This window comes from Lissotriton vulgaris, chromosome 5 (genome assembly GCF_964263255.1).
Source record: "Lissotriton vulgaris chromosome 5, aLisVul1.2, whole genome shotgun sequence".
NCBI lineage: Eukaryota > Metazoa > Chordata > Amphibia > Caudata > Salamandridae > Lissotriton > Lissotriton vulgaris.
This window is the reverse complement of record NC_141693.1, coordinates 1983167571-1983185411: the sequence shown is the minus strand read 5'-3', so window position 1 is coordinate 1983185411 and position 17841 is coordinate 1983167571. Positions and strand designations below refer to the sequence as shown.

At 46.9% G+C, this 17841-nt stretch overlaps 1 protein-coding gene across 1 annotated transcript in view; it reads right to left on the bottom strand.

Moving 5' to 3' along the window:
• The window catches only part of RALGPS1 (Ral GEF with PH domain and SH3 binding motif 1), a 1949641-nt gene that overhangs the window by 1705944 nt on the left and 225856 nt on the right, over positions 1–17841 (bottom strand). Inside the window, exon 2 of the mRNA XM_086924714.1 lies at positions 6449–6548. The gene's annotated coding sequence lies outside the window, so the exon portion shown is untranslated. The remainder of the gene's footprint in view (positions 1–6448; positions 6549–17841) is intronic.

Below are 17841 nucleotides of genomic sequence, written 5' to 3'. Positions count from 1 at the left end.
CGCTTTACGTAAGCACCAGTTCTCCAGTTCCAAAGTGGCAGTTCACTGCTCTAACATTGTCCAGTGAGGACATTTGTATCATAATCAGCACAACTGCTCGGTGCACTATTATGAAGGGTGTTAAATTTTACTTTGCAATTAGACGTGTGTGCACAGTTGGGAGCGCTTCAGTGTCTACTCTCACTAACAAAGGCACCGCTTTCCTTTTGTTATTTTTATAAGCCTGCACTCGATAATAGGGGATTGGAGCGCTTTACGTAAGCATCAATTCTCCAGTTCCAAAGTGGCAGCTCACCACGCTAACATTTTCCAGCTAGGACATTTGTATTGTAATCATCGCTACTGCTCTGTGCATTTATATGAATCAGTGTTTCATTTCCCTTTGCAATTAGGCGTGCTCAGTTGGGAGCACTTCGATAGCTACACACACTAACAGAGGCACTGCTATCTTGATATTTATTTTGCAGTTGTAGTGCAAACCCGATCGAAAGGTATTAGAACACTTTACGTGAGCACCAGTTCTCCAGTTCCAAAGTGGACGCTTGCAGCATTAACATTTTTTCAATGAGGACCTCTGACGGCATCCTCGGCTCACTTGCTGAAAACCATGACTTTAACATACAGCTCTTACCCTCTCCTTTCCTTGATTATCTCCCCTGTGAAATGGATCCAAAAAGAAAGAAAGCCTTTGGCTGCAAATGTCTTTTGCTGACATTATTCTGTTCCAAAAAACAGCCTCGGGACTGAGAGAAAAAAAGGTCAAAATACAAAACAAAAAATACTAAATAAAGCAATACAGAGTGGTCGCAAAATGGGCAGATTGGTTTTATTCACAACCACACACATTTATTAATTTGGAACATTTATTGAGCACACGGCTACCTCCAACGGAGGTGCCCCGGCGCTACGGCTGCAGATTAGCACATCGGCACAGGAGAAAGGGCTAAGTGTGGTCAAACAACCAGGTCTTCAAAGCTTTCCTGAAAGCTGATTCTGGTTTCGTTTTACGGATATGTAAGGGCAGGGTATTCCAGAGCTTCGCGGTTCAAACCACCAAGGTTCTACCTCCTATCCTAGCCTTACGAAAGCAGGGAGTAGTGAGCAGATTCAAATGGATGGATCTCAGGACCTGGTCGTGTTGGTAGCTTTGCAGTATGAGTCTCCGCTATATCAGGCCCGACCCGTGGTGGCTCTATATGCCATTGTGAGTGCCTTAAATTCAATTCTTCTGCTGACGGGCAGCCAGTGGAGATTTTGCAGGTGGAGAGAGATGGAATGATGGAAAGGCACCTTGCAGATCAATCTAGCTGCAACATTCTGAACCATATATAATCTGCTGATCAAATATGCTGAGAGACCGAAGTAGAGGCTGTTAGAGTAGTTCAAAGCGATACCCAAAGGGGATGATGGACGGAGCGTTGGAGCAAATCAAACACTCACCCCCAGTCAACCGATCTGGGTTAGAGTAGTCCAGGCAGGATGTTTTCAAGGCATGAACTACAGTCCACCTATAATCCAGCAGGAGAAAGTGGAGGAATTTCCTCAGGGTGCAGAGCTTCCAAAAGCATATGGTGGAGACCTGACTGATCTGGGAGAGGAGAGAGCATTGTCGAGTTCGAACCCCAAATTCCTTAACACCTCCACTGGAACAGGAGGGGGATTCAGTTCTGGAGACCACCACAGCATGGAGGGAGGTGGGACCGGTTGGTTAAAGAAGAGCACCTCAGTTTTCTCAGAGTTCAGCTTTAGGCAGTTTTGGGTCATCCAATCTGAGATGTCGCTCAGGCACCATTGAAAGTTGACAAAAGCAACCTCCGAATGTTCTTTGAAAGAGAACATCAATTGGGCGTAGGAAATCACTTTCACTCCGAGAGTCTGAAACAAGATCACAAAAGTGGTAAGGTATACATTGAAGAGTAGAGGGCTCAGTGCAGAGCCCTGAGGAACCCCTCAAACAAGAGGCTTCCGAGTGGAAACAAAGGGGTGCAAAAAAACCTGTTGTGTGCGGTTCTCCAGGAAAGACCAAAACCAGGACAGAACCATATCCCATACTCCCAAATGCTTAAGTCTCTCCAGGAGAATCGGATGGGCCACAGTATCAAAATACTGTATCCAGGTCTAAAGCGGGATTGAAAGTCATGGAAACAATTATAAGATTCCAAAATTCAGAGAGTTGTCTCTGAACTACCTGCTCAAGACTTTTTGCCGGTGCCAGCAGCAGAGAGATGGGTTGAACTTTATTAAGTTCTGCAGGATCCGCATCCGGCTTCTTGAGGATAGGCAGTAAGAATGCTTGGTTCCATGTCTCTGAATATATACCTGACTTCAGAGAAGAGTTCCAGATTAAGCTCAGGGGTGGGGGGGCATTAAAACAAGGGGCCAGCAGTCTGAAAAAACTTAGCGGGCGGGAATCGCACGGGGAGCCCGATTTACAGCTGTGCAGTTTCTTAAGGGACACATCCAGGGGAAGGGGGTGAAACTCGGACAAATATCAATACAAACCGGAGTAGGATTAAGCTCATGCAGAGACATGTTAGAAGGTAAAGTGGAGTAGATAGACTGAATTTTATCCTGAAAGAATTCTGAGAGGCCATTACAAAGGGTAGAAGATGGAGTCCCGGAGCTATCAAGAGCAGCTGCTTTGGTGAAGCATTGAGCAATTTTGAATAATGCTTTGGCTGAATTGTTGGCCGACTTGACCTTGTGTGAAAAGTATTCTTGCATAGCATTACGCTTGAGTCTGTGGAACTTTTTTAGGGCTTTTCTATAGGAACACTTGGCCGCGGGATCATATGCGTGTCTCCAGTAGCATTCCAATTTCTTACAAAGACTTTTGTCTGCCTGAAGTTCCATAGAAAACCACGGGGCAGATGTTTTTTTTCTGGAGGATGTTATTGATCTGGGAGGTGCCACCTTATCTAAGACCTTAGTAACCCAGCTATTGAAGCTGGATATATCTTCATTGGGATTCTCTGTCAACTGGAGGGGGGGATTATAAAACAATGGAGCTATAGAGTCAGTAGTGACCTTCCACCAATATCTCCTTATCTCTGGAATATGCTTAGGGCCATTGCTGCAGTGTGTGGCATGTAAGCTGAATGGGATAAGTAAATGATCCGTCCAAGTCAGAGCTAGGAGGACCTCAACCAGAAGGTAGTGTTCATTCGAAAAGATGAGGTCCAGCATGTGGCCAGCACCATGAGTAGGGGCAGTGACTCTTTGTGTCAAGTTAAGCCCAACATGAGTTTCCGCCAGCTGGAGGGATTTAGTGTATTTTTTGTTGTCGATATGGATGTTACAGGATTGGAACACTCCTAGAGTCATGTTTCAGTGAGAAACATTAGGTCCCATGAGTTAGATTCCAGGGAGAGCCAAATATCCTCTGCATGTTTAGGGAGGGATCTGCTGTTAATTAAACACACCCTGATATGGGTTCCCCCGCCCGGACCTGGTTCGTGGGAGGCGTTGGAGTCGATAAACAATCGATAGGCTTCTCATAGCTCGCCCCCAATTTAAAAACAGAAGCGTTGCACCACCTCCAAGATTGGCTAACTCGGGTTCTATATGTAGTTTATTAACACATGCCTTATTATTCATCTTAAGCAGTTGCTCTCTAGACCAAGATATGCGGCTTCCGGGGGACAAATGGGCAGCTTGGCTGGTGCTGGCCGCGATATGGACCCGGATGGGCGCAGACAGGCTTGCCCCTAGTGTGCCAGTTGCGCGGTCATGCTGCGGCCTGGCTTTTATGTTCCCCCATGGCAGAGAAGCTTGAGAGCTGCCCAACAAATGTGCAGCTTCTGGTAACTCAGTGACTTCCTTCTGTGCAGAGACACTCACTCTAATTAAGGCGGGATCCTTCCCGGTGGGTTTCCGTCCCTCCACGTTAGCACCACTTTACAGAGTTTGTCAGTGAATTGCTATTTTAATTTTCTCCTCTTTCTTTGAACAACATTGTGTTCCCCGGGTGGGGAAGTGCACCATTCCTGAAGATATTGTAATACAGTGGAAAACGTTTGATGTGATCCTTATCCACGGTTTTCTTTATTTTAGTTTATAAAATGTGTACTACGGCTCTGTGTTGAGGGATGTGCTCTTTTTAAATCTCACTCCTTATATTTTGTAAGGATATTAGCAATGGACATTGAAACAGGTCTTTACCGTCCCTGTAGCCATGTTCTTAACTTTTCAGGCAAAACCACTCAATGATTTCTGAATAATAAGTATACAAGCGTTAAGGTAACTATGTTGTTCCTGCTTACTTTCACAAGCTTTACTTAATCTTGCATTCCCTACGAGTGTTTGCTATTTCTTGTTACTTTTCTTTTCAGCCAGCATATTACTCTTGTCTACCCTCCCTCATACCCTATTTCCCATATTCTGGTTCTTCAATGCCGCAAAGTCATACGAATGGCAATACTGCTCTGCAAATATCATCACTTCACTGCATACAAAAAAAAGTAAAAAGCATTATAATTTTCAATGCCAAGAGCTCTAACCTTCACAAATGCGAAACAGATTGTATTGCACATGCTTGTTTATACGTCCACTCCACTCCACCCCAAACCAAAACACATGGGTAAAATACATTGTCATTTACAACGCCAATAGCTTTCAATCTCGCAAATGTGAGACCTTTTGCTTTGTAAATGCATGTTTTTTAAGAGTAGGCAGTGGTTCTGGGATCACTCTTTATGTATCAACGGGAGAGGTAGGGCTCGAGTCAACACTCCTGTGCCCCCTAAGGTTATATCGAAAACAACAAAGGAGTGCTTAAGTGTAACTAAAAAAACCCATATACCCAAAAACAAATGAAAAGGTAGTTCTGTGTATTTAGCATGTCTGTTCCTAATAGTCAGGAGGCGTCCATCCTTCTAAACAAAAGGCTGTTTGCCTTGCCTTGTTGGACATAGTCATCCTTGGCCACAGGGTGGACGCCTCCTGACTATTAGGAACAGACATGCTAAATACACAGAACTACCTGACCATGGTTGGGGTCCAGGAATAAACTGTCACTGTTATTACCTTTTCATTTGTTTTTGGGTATATGGGTTTTTTTTGTTACACTTAAGCACTCCTTTGTTGTTTTCGATATTTCTGGGATCACTGCCTGCTCTTAAAAGCGTTTTCGCTGTCATTCACAAAGGAGAAGGGGTCCACTGGGGGCCCATTCCCATTTGTGACTGGCTTACCGCCTACTTGAAATAGGTAGTAAACTGCAAATGTTTTGCCACTACATTCTGGCCGCAAAACATTCCTACATCCCCCCGCAACTCGCTATTCGGAAGAGCTGCCCTTGACACGCCCCTTCCAAATACTGACTTACAAACCCTATTTTGCAAGTCAGTAATCGATAACCAACTCATAAAATAGGGTTGGTACATTGCAAATGGATCTTTAGCAGTTGCAAATGGCCCCATTTTCCTTTTGCGACTGCTAAAATCTGTCGTACATGTGGCCCATAGTGCTTGAAGTTCAGCAATTTATAACTACCTATCGCTACAATGATAAATAAAATATCACAGATGAACACTGCACTTTGGACCCAGTTTAAAAAGCTAGTGTTAGCCCCACTTGTGACTCGAAAAAGCATGAGTGAGAAACATACATAGATGCAAAATCCACCTGTGTTATTGGTGTGTGTGTGTGTGTGTGTGTGTGTGTGGGTGTGTGTGTGTGTGTGTGTGTGTGTGTGTGTTTGTGAGTGTCTATATTGTACAACACAAATGTGTGCGTTCTGCACAGGTTACATATGATCATCAGACTTACAAGTAGCTGCCAACACAAGGTGCAAGAACTACGGAAAAGTGAAATTGTGATTTTTTTCGTTATATAATGCGTGCAATTTTCATAAAGGTTATGCGTATTTTGGTAACTAAATTTCGCAGGTTGTCTGCCAAAAAAACAACGTATAAGGACGTAGCCTGAGTAAAAAAAATCATGTAAGCTATGCAGGTCTCCCACAGGACATAATTACATGACAATACACAACCTGTAGGAAAACAGAAATCACACCAAAGACGTGAAACGCAGCAATGGGGCATTAACCAGAATTTTTCCTGCATACAATGTTTATTATTTTTTTTTAAGTTAAGCTAGAGGGTGGGTCTGGGCTGTGAAATACAAATTTACTTTCCCAAACCAAAGCATTGATGTGGAAGTGGACCGAGAAAATAAATAAAGGAAGTGCAGGAATGTGCAACAATCAGCCCATCTGTTTAGTAATGTTTGGGAAGGTGCCATTTATGTAGTAAATCTTTTAGCGAAAAGTGGATAAAAAGCCATCAAAAGCAAACTTCCACAAATCCCATAACCCTATTCATGTGTCATATTCTCAATGTGTACATTGTAAAATTTTATGCAAGTCACTTATGTGAACAGCACTTATGCACGTCCTGTATGTAAAACATACTTTTCTCATGTATACTAGTTAGATAATGCAACCTACCCATGTTGTGGTTTGTGTCCTGGGATGAGTCCATGTATTCAGTCACACCAGGCTTTGCATTAGACTGTTCCCAATGCTCTCACAAACAGGTCAGTATGTTCTGTTCAAAGACAATAAACAAAACATATGTATTTTGAATTTAAATGCACTACAGAGTGAAAATTCAAGTATTGCATCAGACATCAAGATAACACTCTCATAGGTAGATGACCAGGGCACAGTGATGTTACTGAAGTATGGACAGACGTAAATAGGGGCATCCTTATGACTTTATGAGACATACTCCAGGCTGCAATGGAATCCTCAGACCATATAGGCTATACAGATGCCTGTGACCTAATATAACTTAGTACCTTGCACAAGTAAAGCGTGGAGGACAAGAAATGGGCAGAGGAGGAGTACTTATGCCAGCCCCACAGCGGGGTGCTCTCTGTAGCTGTTGCCAGCGTTACCAGTCCTGCGCTCTCACCTTCTCCGACGCGTGGAGACGCGGTTGGTGCAGGTGAGTAATGCTCGAGTGATGCGGTGTGAGTGTAATAGACTGTGCTAGTAAAGTGCATTAGCTGCTTCATTACATTTCCTATATATATACATCCACTGCTTGAAGGTCAAACAGCAGCTCCTCATTAAAGAAGCGCGAGCTACTCTCTGTTTACTGCTAATTTATGTGGCATCAGCTGGAAGTAGAGGAAAAGCAATAAATAATAAAAAAAAAAGATTAGTGGTATGTGCAAAATGTTCAAGTCAAGTCAAAAGACCTTTATTCGGATTCAACATCCATAAAAGTACATAAAATCTCAACATCATGGAATATCATACAATAAACTGTTCATGTTCCATGTTGTCTTGCATTAATATTGGACAATAAAATGTGTTAACCAGAAGTACAGGTTTGATGATTTAGTGACTTCCCAGTACAGTGTGTGAACAGTGCTTGACTTGAGCCAGTGGTTTCCAGTTGCTCTGCACCTAAACTTAATTGCCAACATTGGCACTTATGACAGTTGGTCACATGGTGGCGATGTTGGTCAAATTTAGAGATGGCCGTGACAACAGCTGTTTATTAATTCAATAAACATTAAAAATGACTAACTCATGCTGCCCAAGCCGTTCTTGTTTTAGAAAAGGGGGTGGTGATGAACAGAGTGTCTGAATTAAGCAGACTACTCTTACCCAGTCCAAAGATCAGGGCTTGATCCATCACCGTTATTTATCTCACTGCCCCATCCCAGCTCAGAACCTGGCTATATGCAAATCAGTCTGTCCCTGGCCCAGTGCATCATGGGAACAGGGCAGACTAAACTACCAAGCCAATTCTTCACCAGAAAGGAGACAAGCCGTTCCTGTAGCTTCAGGACTCTGGAATAGCCTGAATTGTCACTCTTGAAGGAGTGTGAAGGTTAGTAGTTGTGTTGTTATTGCAATTGACAGCACTTTCAGTGGCCTCCTGATAAGAGGCCCTGGCACGTATGTTGTTAAATTTTAAGCACTGTAAAGTGAGATGTGCATCAACCTATTCAGCACGGCAGCGTCAGTCCAGTTGCATGGGCTTCACACACACTATATTTACTCCTAGTAAGATATATTTAATTCAGTAGTGGTGATTTGATGGAGCCCCCTCATTCTCACATCAGGCGCAGAAAGGATACACTTGCAGAACAGAGGCGCACAGCTGTGTTACACGCTAACATAAACACACTGTCATATAAGGTTGGGCAAAAACAAATCCCCCTTTATGACTCCTTGGTTCCATTCGTCACCATGTGACCCTGATGTGCCACTTGTGATCAACACAGTGTTGCTCGGCAGCTCTAGCTAGCCGCGTCAGAGGTGGGAAGCTCAGCCTGGGTGGCGTTTTGAGAGGTGTTCTGTTTTTGGTTGTTCACATGAGCTAAGGCTGTCTGTAGCCAGCCCTACAAAGTCACTTGGTCATCATTGTGAATACAAACCTCATATAGTGAATGAACTATTTCTCCCTTCCATATTATGAAATCCCATGGAGTATAGTGAATAAATTACTTTCTCCTTTGCACTGTGATGCTCACTAAACCCTACTAATGGTGATGCACTTCCATATAAGGCCATGGCATTATGGATATCCACTCAGTGTAGTATCTCACCCGCCACCTGCTTCTGTACAGAACCTTACTGATGCTGAGGTGCAGCTAGCTCCGGCTCCTTCTACGGCATGACTGTCCAGTGAGCGCAGTGAATCTATAGCCTCCTGCATCTGTAAACATCCCTCCTGCTGCCAGTGTTCATATACCACCTTCTATAGTATGACTACCACCAAGCAGAGTGAATCTGTAGCCTCCTGGGTGTGTACGAATCCTTCCTGATGCCAGGGTTCATATACCAACTTCTATGTTATGATTGTCCTACGAGCACAGTGAATCTATCAACTCCTGCTTCTGTACAAAACCCTCTTGATGCCAGTTTTCATATTCCACCTTCTATAGTATGAATGTGCACTGAGCAGAGTGAATCTATAGCTTCCTCTGTCTGTACAAATCCCTCCTGATGCCAGTGTACATATACCACATCTATGGTATGACTACCACTGAGCAGAGTGAATCTGTCACCTCATGCGTCTATTCAATCCTCTCCTGATGCCAGCTTTCATATACCATTGTCTATCACCTCCGGTGTCTGTACGAACCCCTCCTGATGTCAGTGTGAATCTACCACCTCTGTAATATTATGATCATCCACCGATCACAGTGAATCTATCACTTCCTACGTCTGTTCAGCACCCTCCTGATACCAGGGTTCATATTCCACCTTCTATGGTATAAATGTCCACCGATCACAGTGAATCTATCCCCTCCTGGGTCTGTCCAAACCCCTCTTGATGCCAGTGTTCATATACCACCTTCTATGGGATAACTGTCCACCGATCACAGTGAATCTATCACCTCCGGTGTTTGTACGAACCCCTCCTGAAGTCAGTGTGAATCTACCTCCTCTATAATATTATGACCATCCACTGATCACAGTGAATCTATCACTTCCTGCGTCTGTACAGCACCTTCCTGATACCAGGGTTCATATTCCACCTTCTACGGTATAAATGTCCACCGATCACAGTGAATCTATCACCTCCTGGGTCTGTCCAAACCCCTCTTGATGCCAGTGTTCATATACCACCTTCTATGGGATAACTGTCCACCGATCACAGTGAATCTATCACCTCCGGTGTTTGTACGAACCCCTCCTGAAGTCAGTGTGAATCTACCTCCTCTATAATATTATGACCATCCACTGATCACAGTGAATCTATCACTTCCTGCGTCTGTACAGCACCCTCCTGATACCAGGGTTCATATTCCACCTTCTACGGTATAAATGTCCACCGATCACAGTGAATCTATCACCTCCTGGGTCTGTCCAAACCCCTCTTGATGCCAGTGTTCATATACCACCTTCTATGGGATAACTGTCCACCGATCACAGTGAATCTATCACCTCCGGTGTTTGTACGAACCCCTCCTGAAGTCAGTGTGAATCTACCTCCTCTATAATATTATGACCATCCACTGATCACAGTGAATCTATCACTTCCTGCGTCTGTACAGCACCCTCCTGATACCAGGGTTCATATTCCACCTTCTACGGTATAAATGTCCACCGATCACAGTGAATCTATCACCTCCGGTGCCTGTACGAACCCCTCTTGATGTCAGTGTTAATCTACCTCCTCTATAATATTATGACCATCCACCGATCACAGTGAATCTATCACTTCCTGCGTCTGTACAGCACTCTCCTGATACCAGGGTTCATATACCACCTTCTATGGTATGACTGTCCACCGATCACAGTGAATCTATCACCTCTGGTGTCTGTTCAAATCCCTCCTGATGTCAGTGTGAATCTACCTCCTCTATAATATTATGATCATCCACCGATCACAGTGAATCTATCAACTCCGGTGTCTGTACAAATCCCTCCTGATGCCAGGGTGCACTGGCTCCCCGTCGACAGAAAAATCCCCTTCAAAGTCCTGACCCACGCACACAAAGCACTCTACAATACCAGCCCAGAATACCTCAACAACCGATTATCATTCTACGTACCCAACAGGAAACTCCGCTCCGCCGAACTCTCACGCATCCACGGAGCCACTTCCGGGGGCAGGTCTTTCTCCCACCGCGCTGCCAAGACATGGAACTGCCTCCCGCTCCTCCTACGTCAGACAGAAGACCCACAGACCTTCAGGAGACTACTCAAGACCTGGCTCTTAGTCCACTAGATGCAGCCAAACCCCCCCCCCCCCCCAGCACCTTGAGACCCTCGCGGGTGTGTAGCGCGCTTTATAAATTCCCTGATTGATTGATTGATTGATTGAGGGTTCATATAACACCTTCTATGGTATGACTGTCCATCGATCACAGTGAATCTATCAACTCCGGTGTCTGTACGAACTCCTCCTGATGTCAGTGTGAATCTACCTCCTCTATAATATTATGACCATCCACTGATCACAGTAAATCTATCACTTCCTGCGTCTGTACAGCATTCTCCTGATACCAGGGTTCATATACCATCTTTTATGGTATAACTGTCCACCGATTACACTGAATCTATCAACTCCGGTGTCTGTACAAATCCCTCCTGATGCCAGTGCTCATATAACACCTTCTATGGTATGACTTTCCACTAACCACAGTGAATCTATCCTGTGTCTGTTCAATCCTCTCCTGATGCCAGCTTTCATATACCATTGTCTATGGTATGACTACCACCGACCAGAATACATAGATCACCTCCTGGGTCTGTTCAAACCCCTCCTGATGCCAGTGTGAATCTACCACTTTCTATGGTATGACTGTCCACTGAGCACAGTGAATCTTTCACCTCCGGTGTCTGTACGAACCCCTCCTGAAGTCAGTGTGAATCTACCTCCTCTATAATATTATGACCATCCACTGATCACAGTGAATCTATCACTTCCTGCGTCTGTACAGCACCCTCCTGATACCAGGGTTCATATTCCACCTTCTACGGTATAAATGTCCACCGATCACAGTGAATCTATCACCTCCTGGGTCTGTCCAAACCCCTCTTGATGCCAGTGTTCATATACCACCTTCTATGGGATAACTGTCCACCGATCACAGTGAATCTATCACCTCCGGTGTTTGTACGAACCCCTCCTGAAGTCAGTGTGAATCTACCTCCTCTATAATATTATGACCATCCACTGATCACAGTGAATCTATCACTTCCTGCGTCTGTACAGCACCCTCCTGATACCAGGGTTCATATTCCACCTTCTACGGTATAAATGTCCACCGATCACAGTGAATCTATCACCTCCGGTGCCTGTACGAACCCCTCTTGATGTCAGTGTTAATCTACCTCCTCTATAATATTATGACCATCCACCGATCACAGTGAATCTATCACTTCCTGCGTCTGTACAGCACTCTCCTGATACCAGGGTTCATATACCACCTTCTATGGTATGACTGTCCACCGATCACAGTGAATCTATCACCTCTGGTGTCTGTACAAATCCCTCCTGATGTCAGTGTGAATCTACCTCCCCTATAATATTATGATCATCCACCGATCACAGTGAATCTATCAACTCCGGTGTCTGTACAAATCCCTCCTGATGCCAGGGTGCACTGGCTCCCCGTCGACAGAAAAATCCCCTTCAAAGTCCTGACCCACGCACACAAAGCACTCTACAATACCAGCCCAGAATACCTCAACAACCGATTATCATTCTACGTACCCAACAGGAAACTCCGCTCCGCCGAACTCTCACGCATCCACGGAGCCACTTCCGGGGGCAGGTCTTTCACCCACCGCGCTGCCAAGACATGGAACTGCCTCCCGCTCCTCCTACGTCAGACAGAAGACCCACAGACCTTCAGGAGACTACTCAAGACCTGGCTCTTAGTCCACTAGCTGCAGCCACACCCCCCTCCCCCCCCCAGCACCTTGAGACCCTCGCGGGTGTGTAGCGCGCTTTATAAATTCCCTGATTGATTGATTGATTGATTGAGGGTTCATATAACACCTTCTATGGTATGACTGTCCATCGATCACAGTGAATCTATCAACTCCGGTGTCTGTACGAACTCCTCCTGATGTCAGTGTGAATCTACCTCCTCTATAATATTATGACCATCCACTGATCACAGTAAATCTATCACTTCCTGCGTCTGTACAGCATTCTCCTGATACCAGGGTTCATATACCATCTTTTATGGTATAACTGTCCACCGATTACACTGAATCTATCAACTCCGGTGTCTGTACAAGTCCCTCCTGATGCCAGTGCTCATATAACACCTTCTATGGTATGACTTTCCACTAACCACAGTGAATCTATCCTGTGTCTGTTCAATCCTCTCCTGATGCCAGCTTTCATATACCATTGTCTATGGTATGACTACCACCGACCAGAATACATAGATCACCTCCTGGGTCTGTTCAAACCCCTCCTGATGCCAGTGTGAATCTACCACTTTCTATGGTATGACTGTCCACTGAGCACAGTGAATCTTTCACCTCCGGTGTCTGTACAAATCCCTCCTGATGTCAGTGTGAATCTACCTCCTCTATAATATTATGACCATCCACTGATCACAGTGAATCTATCACTTCCTGCATCTGTACAGCACTCTCCTGATACCAGGGTTCATGTACCACCTTCTATGGTATGAATGTCCATTGAGCACAGTGACTTTATCACCTCCTGTGTCTGTACAAATCCCTCCTTTTGTCGGCATGCATGCCACAGGCCTACTACAAAGAGAAGTAGGAACTCAGAGGATCTATACCACACCTTTCCTAAACAGGCATAATGCAAGTGTCATCCCAGAGAGAGGTCCAATTCATCACAAGGCTGGATGTGAGCAGACACATGTCTATGTTGTCTAATAATGCACATGTATTCAAGGAAGCCGTGGAATTTGAGAGGTCGACAATCCGCAAATGACGACGTCATGAGAAGTTTGCGTGTCTCACCTACCTGCCCTATAACACAGTTTGCTTGGAATCCCTCCCCAGAGTCCCCTCACGCATGTTTACGCTTGAAGAAAATTGGATGGACATTTGCACATGAAGAAGTGTGAAGCCCTTTCACCAAATTTGATAACTGGGTCTGTGAAGCAGGATGAGCAATGTGGCAATGTCATTTTCCACTTTTCCCACAAGTAAGTGGAACTGAGGTGAAGAGAAGGTTTCATGGAAGAGATTCATTAAGAATAACTCTTTGCAAGACCTGTTGCAAAAGGACTTTGCGAGAGTGTGAACCAGCGCAGCAGCTTGATCACACTTCGGTATAAGAGCACCAAAGACATTTCAAACTAGCAAGTCATCACCCGCTCTACGACAAACATCATGGTGGTCACTCAAGTCAAGTCAAGTCAAGTCAAGTCATAAAATTTATATAGCGCACTACATACCCAGAGGGTTTCAAGGCGCTTAGGAAGGGGAGGAGGATTATTTGTCAAATATCCACGTTTTAAGCTGCTTTCGGAACGCTAGGTGATTCTGGGTGAGGCGAAGGTAAGCGGGGAGTGAGTTCCATGTTTTGGCAGCCAGGTAAGAAAAGGATCTGCCTCCCATGGTGGTCTTGTTGATGCGAGGTACAGTGGCGAAGGCTTGGTTGGAGGAGCGAAGTTGGCGGGAGGGGGTGTAGAAGGACAGTCGAGAGTTGAGGCAATTTGGTCCGATGTCGTAGAGTGATTTGTGTGCGTGGGTAAGCAGTCGGAAAGTAATCCTCTTATTGACGGGTAGCCAGTGGAGGTCTTTAAGGTGACCAGAGATGTGTTCGTTGCGTGGGATGTCTAATATGAGCCTGGCTGAGGCGTTTTGGATTCGTTGGAGTTTCTTCTGGAGTTTAGCGGTGGTACCTGCGTAGAGGGTGTTTCCGTAGTCCAGTCGGCTCGTGACTAGAGCGTGGGTGACTGTCTTCCTTGTCTCGGTGGGGATCCAGCGAAATGTTTTTCTGAGCATGCGAAGAATGTTGAAGCAGGAAGAGGACACGGCGTTGACTTGTCTGTTCATTGAGAGTGAGGAGTCCAGGATGACACCTAGGTTCCATGCGTGGTCTGTCGGGGTGGGTGCTTTTCCGAGGGCTTCCGGCCACCAGGAGTTGTCCCACGCAGAGGGGGATGTACCTAAGATGAGGACTTCTGTTTTGTCTGAGTTCAGTTTCAGACGGCTTTGTTTCATCCATTCGGCGACTTCTTTCATTCCTTCGTGAAGGTTAGTTTTGGCGGTGCTGGGGTCATTGGTGAGGGAAAGGATCAGTTGAGTGTCATCCGCGTAAGAGATGATGTTGAGGTTGTGTTGGCGGGCGATGGCCGCGAGGGGGCTCATGTATACGTTGAAGAGGGTGGGACTGAGTGAGGATCCTTGTGGTACGCCGCAGATGATTTCAGAGGCTTCGGACTTGAATGGTGGGAGGCGGACTCTCTGGGTTCTTCCGGTGAGGAACGAGGTGATCCATTCCAGTGCCTTTCCTTGGATTCCGATGTTTTTGAGGCGTTGTAAAAGGGTGCTGTGGCAGACTGTGTCGAAGGCTGCAGAGAGGTCGAGGAGGATGAGGGCGACTGTGTCTCCATTGTCCAGTAGAGTTCGAATGTCGTCTGTTGCTGCGATGAGGGCGGTCTCAGTGCTGTGTTTGGCTCGGAAGCCAGATTGTGAGGGGTCGAGTGAATTGTTGGCTTCGAGGAAGGCGGCGAGCTGGTTGTTGACAGCTTTCTCGATGACTTTGGCCGGGAATGGAAGAAGCGAGATGGGGCGGTAGTTTTTGAGTTCGGTGGGGTCTGCTGTTGGTTTTTTCAGAAGGGCGGTGAGTTCAGCGTGTTTCCAGTCTTCTGGGAAGGTAGCGGAGTTGAAGGAGCAGTTGATGACGTCTCGGAGGTGCGGAGCTATGACGGAGTCTGCTTTGTTGAAGATGTGGTGAGGGCATGGGTCTGTGGGGGATCCAGAGTGGATGGAATTCATCAGGCGGATGGTGTCCTCAGTGGAGATTGGGTTCCAGGCGTTAAGGGTGTTAACGGGGGAAAGATGGTCATCTGATGGTAGGGTGGGTTGGCTTCCGGGTTGGTTGTCAAAGCTGTTGTGGATGTCCGCAATCTTGTTGTGGAAAAAAGAGGCTAGGGAATCGCAGAGGGTTTGAGAGGGGGTGATGTCGTTGGAGTTGGCTGAGGGATTGGAAAATTCCTTGACGATGTTGAAAAGTTCCTTGCTGTTGTGGGCGTTGTTGTCAAGTCGATCCTTGAATGCTGTTTTCTTGGCTTTTCGGATCAGTTGGTGGTGAGTACGGATGGCGTTTTTGAAGGCGTCCTTGCTGCTGGTGGATGGGTCTTTTTTCCAGGCCTTTTCAAGGGAGCGGCACAGTTTCTTGGACTTCTTGAGGTCATCGTTGAACCATGAGGTCTTCTTGCTGCCAAGTTTGTGTTGACGTATTTTCAGTGGTGCTAGGGTGTCGGCGGTGTTGGATAGCCAAAGGGTGAGGTTAGAGGCGGCTTCGTTGGCGTTAGAAGAGAGGGCTGGGGAGGTTTGAAGGAGCGATGTGGAGATCTGTTCCGTGGTGATTTTGTTCCAGTTTCTTTGTAGAGTTGGTTGGAGGTGGATGATGGGTTTCGGCTTGTTGTAGGTGAAGTGAACGCAGCTGTGGTCAGTCCAGAGTAGATCCGTAGTGTGGCTGAAGGAGACATGGTTGCTGGAGGTGAGGATGGGGTCGAGTGTGTGACCTGCGATGTGGGTGGGGGAAGTGACCAGTTGTTTAAGTCCGAGGTTGGCTAGGTTGTCCAAGAGGGTGGCGGTGTTGCGGTCGTTGGTCTTTTCAAGGTGGAAGTTGAGGTCTCCCAGAAGGATGTAGTCTTTGGAGGGGAGCGCGTGTGGGGTGATGAAGTCCGTGATGTCTTCACTGAATTTTGCGCGTGGTCCTGGTGGTCTGTAGAGGAGGGTGCCTCTGAGTGTGGTCTTGGGGTCGATGTGGATCTGGAAGTGAAGGTGTTCGGAGTTAGCGAGGTTGGCGTCAGAGCTGGTTGAGATGCGGATTGATTTCTTGTGGACGATGGCGATTCCGCCTCCTGTGTGGTCGGTGCGGTCCTTGCGTGTGATCTTATAGTCATCAGGGATAGCGATGGCGATGTCAGGGGCGGAGGAGGCGTTCATCCATGTTTCCGTTAGGAAGGCGACGTCAGGAGAGATGGTGTCTAGTAGGTTCCAAAGGTCAATGGCGTGCCTGTGGACCGAGCGGGTGTTGAGAAGGATGCATTCTAGGTGGTTGGGGTCGGGAATCTGTGTTGTGGTCGTAGCGGAGATGTTGTCGGTGCCGATGAATTTGCAGGAGAGGCAGGAGAATGGTCCATGGGTGCGTCCAGGAGCGGCTTGGACGCAGTTGGGGGCGCGACCGGGGTTAAGGGCTAGGAGGGTGGCGGCATCGTAGGTAATGCGGGGGGGATGGGCAGCGCGAGGGGCAGGGGGTCTGGCGCTGGGCGCGGTCCAGGCGCGGACGGGCGTAGACGGGCTTACCTTTGGCGCACCTTCGGCGCGGATTGGGCGCGGTCGCTGCGCGTAAATGCTGCGCGCGGGAACTACTGTCATATGTGGAGAGTGGAGGGGGAGGGGCGAGGGCGTCTCAGCTGGGAGGCGGGGCGGGCCAAAGACGAGCACAACAATCAACAAAATGGAGGCGGGGGGGGAGCACTGCAAAACGCACAAACCGAGTGGAATTGTACTTCAAGAATACAATCGAAATGCAGGCAAGCTCAGCGGCGACCAGGTAGGCAGCAGGCACAGACAGCAATGCAGCCGTGGGAGGCACAGCGCGCAGACAGGCTCGAGTTAGTACAAATCAGAGTACAAATCAATTACAAAGCAAGTTTCTTCAATGGCGATCTTCAGGCACAGGCACTCAAAGCAGTTTCAATTACACAGGGCAAAGCGCTATATACGGTACCAGCGACCTTGGAGCAGGCACAGACAGCAATGCAGCCTGGGGAGCGACCACTCAGCTCTGGGAAGAGGAGCGAGTCACGCCGACTTCAGGAGGGGAAGCGCTGATGAACTAAGTGGGAGGGCGTCTCAGCTGGGAGGCGGGGCGGGCCAAAGACGAGCACAACAATCAACAAAATGGAGGCGGGGGGGGAGCACTGCAAAACGCACAAACCGAGTGGAATTGTACTTCAAGAATACAATCGAAATGCAGGCAAGCTCAGCGGCGACCAGGTAGGCAGCAGGCACAGACAGCAATGCAGCCGTGGGAGGCACAGCGCGCAGACAGGCTCGAGTTAGTACAAATCAGAGTACAAATCAATTACAAAGCAAGTTTCTTCAATGGCGATCTTCAGGCACAGGCACTCAAAGCAGTTTCAATTACACAGGGCAAAGCGCTATATACGGTACCAGCGACC